This window comes from Hordeum vulgare, chromosome 4H (assembly GCF_904849725.1).
Source record: "Hordeum vulgare subsp. vulgare chromosome 4H, MorexV3_pseudomolecules_assembly, whole genome shotgun sequence".
NCBI lineage: Eukaryota > Viridiplantae > Streptophyta > Magnoliopsida > Poales > Poaceae > Hordeum > Hordeum vulgare.
Genome location: NC_058521.1, coordinates 80,160,933 through 80,168,126, shown reverse-complemented (window position 1 = coordinate 80,168,126; position 7,194 = coordinate 80,160,933).

Here is a 7,194-nt window from a genome sequence, read left to right as displayed (position 1 = left end):
TTTGCAGGGTTGGACATGTGATGTGATATGGCCAAAGGATGTGATGTTACATGTGTGATGTATGAGATGATCATGTTCTTGTAATAGGATTCACGACTTGCATGTCGATGAGTATGACAACCGGCAGGAGCCATAGGAGTTGTCTTAATTTATTGTATGAGATGCAACACCATGTGTTTACTACTTTTACTTCATTGCTAACGGTTAGCTGTAGTAGTAGTAGTAGTAGTTGGCGTGACGACTTCATGGAGACACGATGATGGAGATCATGGTGTCACGCCGGTGATGATGATGATCATGCGATGCCCGAAGATGGAGATCGAAGGAGCAAAGATGATAATTGCCATATCATGTCACTATATGATTGCATGTGATGTTTATCATGTTTTTCATCTTCTTGCTTAGAACAATGGTAGAATAATAATATGATCCCTCATAAAATTTCGAGAACGTATCCCCCTAAGTGTGCACCGTTGCGAAGGATCGTTGTCTCGAAGTACCACGTGATGATCGGGTGTGATAGATTCTAACGTTCGCATACAACGGGTGTAAGCCAGATTTACACACGCGAAACACTTAGGTTGACTCGACGAGCTTAGCATGTACAAACATGGCCTCGAATATGAGAGACTGGAAGGTAGAACATGAGTCGTATGGTTGAATACGATCAGCATGAAGTTGCTCACCATCGACGACTAGTCCGTCTCACGTGATGATCGGACACGGGTTAGTCGACATGGATCATGTATCACTTAGATGACTAGAGGGATGTCGATTTAAGTGGGAGTTCATACTTAATTTGATTAAGTGAACTTAATTATCATGAACTTAGTCTAAAAGTTGTATTTACAAATATTGTAAATACAATGGCCAACGCACCTGTCAACCTCAATTTCAACGCGTTCCTAGAGAAAAATAAGCTGAAAGATGATGGTAGCAACTATGCGGACTGGGTCCGCAACTTGAAGCTCATCCTCATTGCATCCAACAAGGATTATGTCCTTGATGCGCCGCTAGGTGAACCCCCTGTTCCCGTGGCGGCCCAAGATGTTCAGAACGTCTGGCAAGCGCGGAGTGATGACTACTCTCTGGTTAGGTGTGGCATGCTGTACAGTTTAGAACCGGGGCTCCAAAGGCGTTTTTAGCAACACAGAGCATATGAGATGTTCTAGGAGATGAAGCTAGTTTTTCAAGCTCATGCCCGGGTCAAGAGATATGAAGACTCCGACAAGTTCTTTAGCTGCAAGATGGAGGAGAACATATCTGTTAGTGAGCATATTCTCAGAATGTCCGGGTTGCACGGTCGTCTGACTCAGCTTGGAGTCGAACTTCCGAATGACGCTGTAATTGACAAAATCCTCCAGTGTCTCCCACCAAGCTACAAGGGTTTTATGCTGAACTACAACATGCAAGGGGTGGAGAAGACCATTCTCGAGTTGTACTCGATGCTGAAATCTGCAGAAGTAGAAGTCAAGAAAGAGCATCAAGTGTTGATGGTCAATAAGACGACCAGTTTCAAGAAAGGCAAGGGTAAGAAGAACTCCAAGAAAGACGGCAAAGCCGTTGCCATGACCGGTAAGCCAGATGCCGGGAAGAAGATAAAGAATGGACCCAAGCCTAAGACCGAGTGCTTCTATTGCAAGGGAAAAGGTCACTTGAAGCGGAACTGCCCCAAGTACTTAGAGGATAAGAAGGCCAGCAATGTTAAAGGTATATATGATATACATGTTATTGATGTGTACCTTACCAACACTCATAGTAGCTCCTGGGTATTTGATACCGGTGTTGTTGCTCACATTTGCAACCCAAAGCAGGAATTTCCGAATAAACGGAGGCTGGCCAAGGACGAGGTGACGATGCGCGTCGGGAATGGCTCCAAGGTCGATGTGATCGCCGTCGGCACACTGCCTCTACATCTACCTTCAGGATTAGTTTTAAACCTTAATAATTATTATTTAGTACCAGCTTTGAGCATGAACATTGTATCAGGGTCTTGTTTAATGCGAGACGGCTACTCATTTAAGTCAGAGAATAATGGTTGTTCTATTTATATGAGTGATATGTTTTATGGTCATGCTCCGCTGGTAAATGGTTTATTCTTGATGAATCTCGATCGTGATGTTACACATATTCATAGTGTGAATACCAAAAGATGTAAAGTTGATAATGATAGTCCCACATACTTGTGGCACTGCCGCCTTGGCCATATCGGTGTTAAGCGCATGAAGAAACTCCATACTGATGGACTGTTAGAGTCTCTTGACTTTGCATCATTTGACACATGCGAGTCGTGCCTCATGGGCAAGATGACTAAGACTCCATTCTCAGGAATAATGGAGAGAGCAACCAACTTATTGGAAATAATACATACTGATGTGTGTGGTCCAATGAACGTTGAAGCTCGCGGTGGCTATCGTTATGTTCTCACTATCACCGATGATTTGAGTAGGTATGGGTATATCTACTTGATGAAGCACAAATCTGAAATGTTTGAAAAGTTCAAGGAATTTTAGAGTGAGGTTGAGAATCAACGTGACAGAAAAATAAAGTGTCTATGATCTGATCGTGGAGGAGAATATTTGAGTCACGAGTTTGGCACACACCTAAGGAAATGTGGAATTGTTTCACAACTGACGCCGCTTGGCACACCACAACGTAAAGGGGTGTTTGAACGTCGTAATTGCACTTTATTAGATATGGTACGATCTATGATGTCTCTTACCGACTTACCGCTATCATTTTGGGGATACACATTGGAAACTGTAGCATTCACTTTAAATAGGGCACCGTCTAAGTCCGTTGAGACGACACCGTATGAATTATGGTTTGGCAAGAACCTAAGCTGTCGTTTCTAAAAGTTTGGGGTTGTGATGCTTATGTGAAGAAACTTCAACCACAAAAGCTCGAACCCGAAGCGGAGAAATGTGTATTCATAGGATACCCTAAGGAAACTATTGGGTATACCTTCTATCTTAGATCCAAAGGTAAAACCTTTGTTGCCAAGAATGGATCCTTTCTAGAGAAAGAGTTTCTCTCGAAAGAAGTAAGTGGGAGGAAAGTAGAACTTGATGAGGTAATTGTACCCCCTCTTGAACCGGAGAGTAGCGCAGCGCAGGAAAATATTCTTGTGGCGCCTACACCAACTGAAGAAGAAGTTAATGATAATGATCATGAAGCTTCGGATCAAGTTGCTACTGAACTACGAAGGTCCACAAGGGTACGTTCCGCACCAGAGTGGTACGGCAACCCTGTGATGGAAATCATGTTGTTAGACAACGGTGAACCTTCGAACTATGAAGAAGCAATGGCGGGCCTGGATTCCAACAAATGGCTTGAGGCCATGAAATCCGAGATAGGATCCATGTATGAGAACAAAGTATGGACTTTGGTGGACTTGCCCGATGATCGGCGAGCCATAGAACATAAATGGATCTTCAAGAAGAAGACTGACGCAAACGGTAATGTGACCATTTATAAAGCTCGACTTGTCGCAAAGGGTTTTCGACAAATTCAAGGAGTTGACTACAATGAGACTTTCTCTCCCGTAGCGAAGCTGAAGTCTGTCTGAATCACGTTACCAATTGCCGCTTTTCATGATTATGAAATTTGGAAAATGGACGTCAAAACAGCATTCCTTAACGGGTATCTTAAGAAAGAGTTGTATATGATGCAACCAGAAGGTTTTGTCGATCCTAAGAGTGCTAACAAGGTATGCAAGCTCCAGCGCTCCATCTATGGGCTGGTGCAAGCATCTCGGAGTTGGAACATTCGCTTTAATGAGGTGATTAAAGCGTTTGGGTTCATACAGGTTTATGGAGAAGCCTGTCTGTACAAGAAAGTGAGTGGGAGCTCTGTAGCTTTCCTCATACTATATGTGGATGACATATTATTGATGGGGAATAATATAGAGTTATTGGAGAGCATAAAGGCCTACTTGAACAAGAGCTTTTCAATGAAGGACCTTGGAGAAGTTGCATACATATTAGGCATCAAGATCTATAGAGATAGATCGAGACGCCTCATAGGTATTTCACAAAGTACATACCTTGACAAGATATTGAAGAAGTTCAATATGGAAAACTCAAAGAAGGGGTTCTTGCCAGTTTTGCAATGTATGAGATTGAGTAAGACTCAGTCACCGACCACGGCAGCAGATAGAGAGAAGATGAGTATTGTCCCCTACGCTTCAGCCATGGGCTCTCTAATGTATGCCATGCTATGTACTAGACCTGATATAAACCTTGCCATAAGTTTGGTAGGGAGGTACCAAAGTGATCCCGGTATGGAACACTAGACAGCGGTCAAGAATATCCTTAAGTATCTGAAAAGGACTAAGGAGATGATTCTCGTTTATGGAGGTGACGAAGAGCTCATCATAAAGGGTTACGCTGATGCTAGCTTCGACACAGATCTGGATGACTCTAAGTCTGTTAGAGCATATATCTCCATATGTGGTTTTGGTAATTGATGACAGTTCCTATGGACTAATGGTTGCCTTAAGTTATATTTATAGGATTTGTCCATAGGCACTTCTTGAAGTCCAAAATGGGGGAGATTGTTAGAGCATATATCTCCATATGTGGTTTTGGTAATTGATGACAATTCCTATGGACTAATGGTTGCCTTAAGTTATATTTATAGGATTTGTCCATAGGCACTTCTTGAAGTCCATCTGTTGGGTTCAAGGAGTTTATATGTTGACCAAGATGTTATTCAAGGTATTATCCAAAGAATGGTCATAGAAACACTAGGTTGATCAAGATCTCAGACTAAGAGTAAATCAAGATGATCAACACACAAAGCGTATAAGATGTACCGAGAGGATCAAGTGATCCCATGGTATGGTAAGCATTGTCCATTACGTGTTTGTGTACTAACCCATGGTCTTTGTGAGACTCCTAGGTGGGGGTTAGGTGTGTTTCCATTGGGCTTGCGTCAAAAGGAATATCTCATACAACCCATGAAGGATGACGTCAAGTGGTGATCGTCATCAAGATTGTGGTGTGCAAGTTCAAGTGGATCAGCACGAATATATCATTGAAACTATTGTCATTGATCATGTGTTGATAAGGACAATCTCATGTGCTAACAAGGACAAGATCAATATAAGCATTCTTGAGCACTACATGCTTGATTCTTGTGAATGTTCACATGGTGGACAAATGAAGATAAATACATAAGCTAGGCTTTCCGCATTGTGTATGGGAAAGCTACTTGAAGACTTCATCATGTCTTGCTTTCAACTTGAGCCAAGAAGGAACAACAACATCAAGCACACGTGAAAGGTCTAACTCAAAGGTATCAGTTTCCTTTGACGTTAGTGGTGCGGAGTGATGATCAGCGAATAAAAGTATACACTCAAGTATGGATCATCAGTACTCTTCTATGATTCTTGAGTCTTTAGGGATCCCGCACTATTAAGAGGGGATCACAGGTTTTGCGATGAACTTGCTCAAACTACATCATCACTTTCTGCTCAGTCCGCATCTCCACTGTTTTGTTGTTATCTGAAAACAGAACCAGTACCTTGGACATCCGGCTTTCTCCGGATGTCTGAGGACCGGACGACCGACTAGTTCGGAAATCCGGAATCCTATACCAGAGAAATCAGAGCCATATAACTCGGACTTCTGGCTCCCTCCGGACGTCCGAGGCCCGGATGTCCGACCAAGTCCCGGAAATCCGGAAGCCTGCACCAGTAGAAGTTGAGTTCTATATGTCGGAAATCCGGCTCCCTCCGGACGTCCGAGCGCCGGACGTCCGACACCCGTCGGAAATCCGGAACCTTCCACCAGTAGAAGTTGAGCTGTATAACTCAGATTTCCGGTCCTCTCCGGACGTCCGGTGGCTGATAAATTCAACATAGGTTCAGTCGTATCTACAGGCCTCGGACGTCCGACCCTTGTCGGACGTACGGTCGCTGTTTAATTCAAAATAGTTTCAGTCGTATCTACAGGCCTTGGACGACCGACCCATGTCAGACCTCCGACCCCTCGCGGATGCCCGGACTTCCGACAACTGTCGGACGTCCGGACCCTGTGTGACTTAAAGTGTCCCCAACGGCTCTTTTTCTCTCCCCACTATAAATACCCCCTCCCACTTCGTGAGAGTGTTGCCCAACACAGCCTTATCCTCATAAGAACACATTTCCACCTCACACACATTTGCTCACTCCAAATATTAGATCCCAAGAGCATTTGTGAGCACCTTTGAGAGTTGTTCCAATCAAAAGATAGATCGTCTCCCTCTCCTTCTCTCAACCCAAGCTATTTGTGATTTGAGCATGTTTTGAGCATTCCCCGTGATCTTGTTACTCTTGGAGGTTGGAGACTCCTAGGCGGTAGGAGTTCTTCGGAGAGGAATCAATCCGTGTGATTTCCCCCGGAAAAGTTTGTGAGGGTTTGGAAGCCACCTCAAAGGCTTACCACTAGTGGTTGAGAAACGCCTTCATGGTGTTATCTCAAAGGGAGAATAGGGTGAGCCTTCGTGGCGTTGGTGTGCCTTCGTGGTAACATCCACCTCTCTAACGGTGACTAGCTTCCCTCCAAGGAAGTGAACATCGGGATACAACTTCGTCTCAGTGACCTTGGTTATCCTTAACCCTAACTCCTTACTTGTGGTTTACTTGTGTTATTTGAGCATACATACATTGCATATTGGTTGTGCTCATTATATTGTGTTGGCTATTTCTTGTACAAGATTAATCATTCAATCATACCCTCTATATCCACACGTTCACACTTGCAACTTTTGATATATTGTGTGATATAGTGTGATCAAGTATCTTGTGTCGTTCACCTACTTGTCATGTGATATAGCTCAAGTAAGTTTGTGTAACTTACTTGTGATTGTTAGTAACTGTATTGTGTCCATCTTGGTAGATCGTGTTGTTGATACACGTTGCAGTGCCTAGTGCATTTAGGATTTGTGCTTGACAAGTACCCTCCTAGTTTATTTCCGCATTAGGTTCAAGCCAAATCCGAAGAAGTTTTTAAATAGCCTATTCACCCCCCCTCTAGGCGTCATCGAGGTCTTTTCAATTGGTATCAGAGCTAGGTCTCTCTTTAATTAGGTTTCACGACCTAGAGAGTATCGATGTCGACTATTGGATTAGTGCACAATGGCATCTTTGACTTTGATGGCACAAATTATACCCTATGAAGAATTCGTATGCTTCATCACTTTCGGGCCATG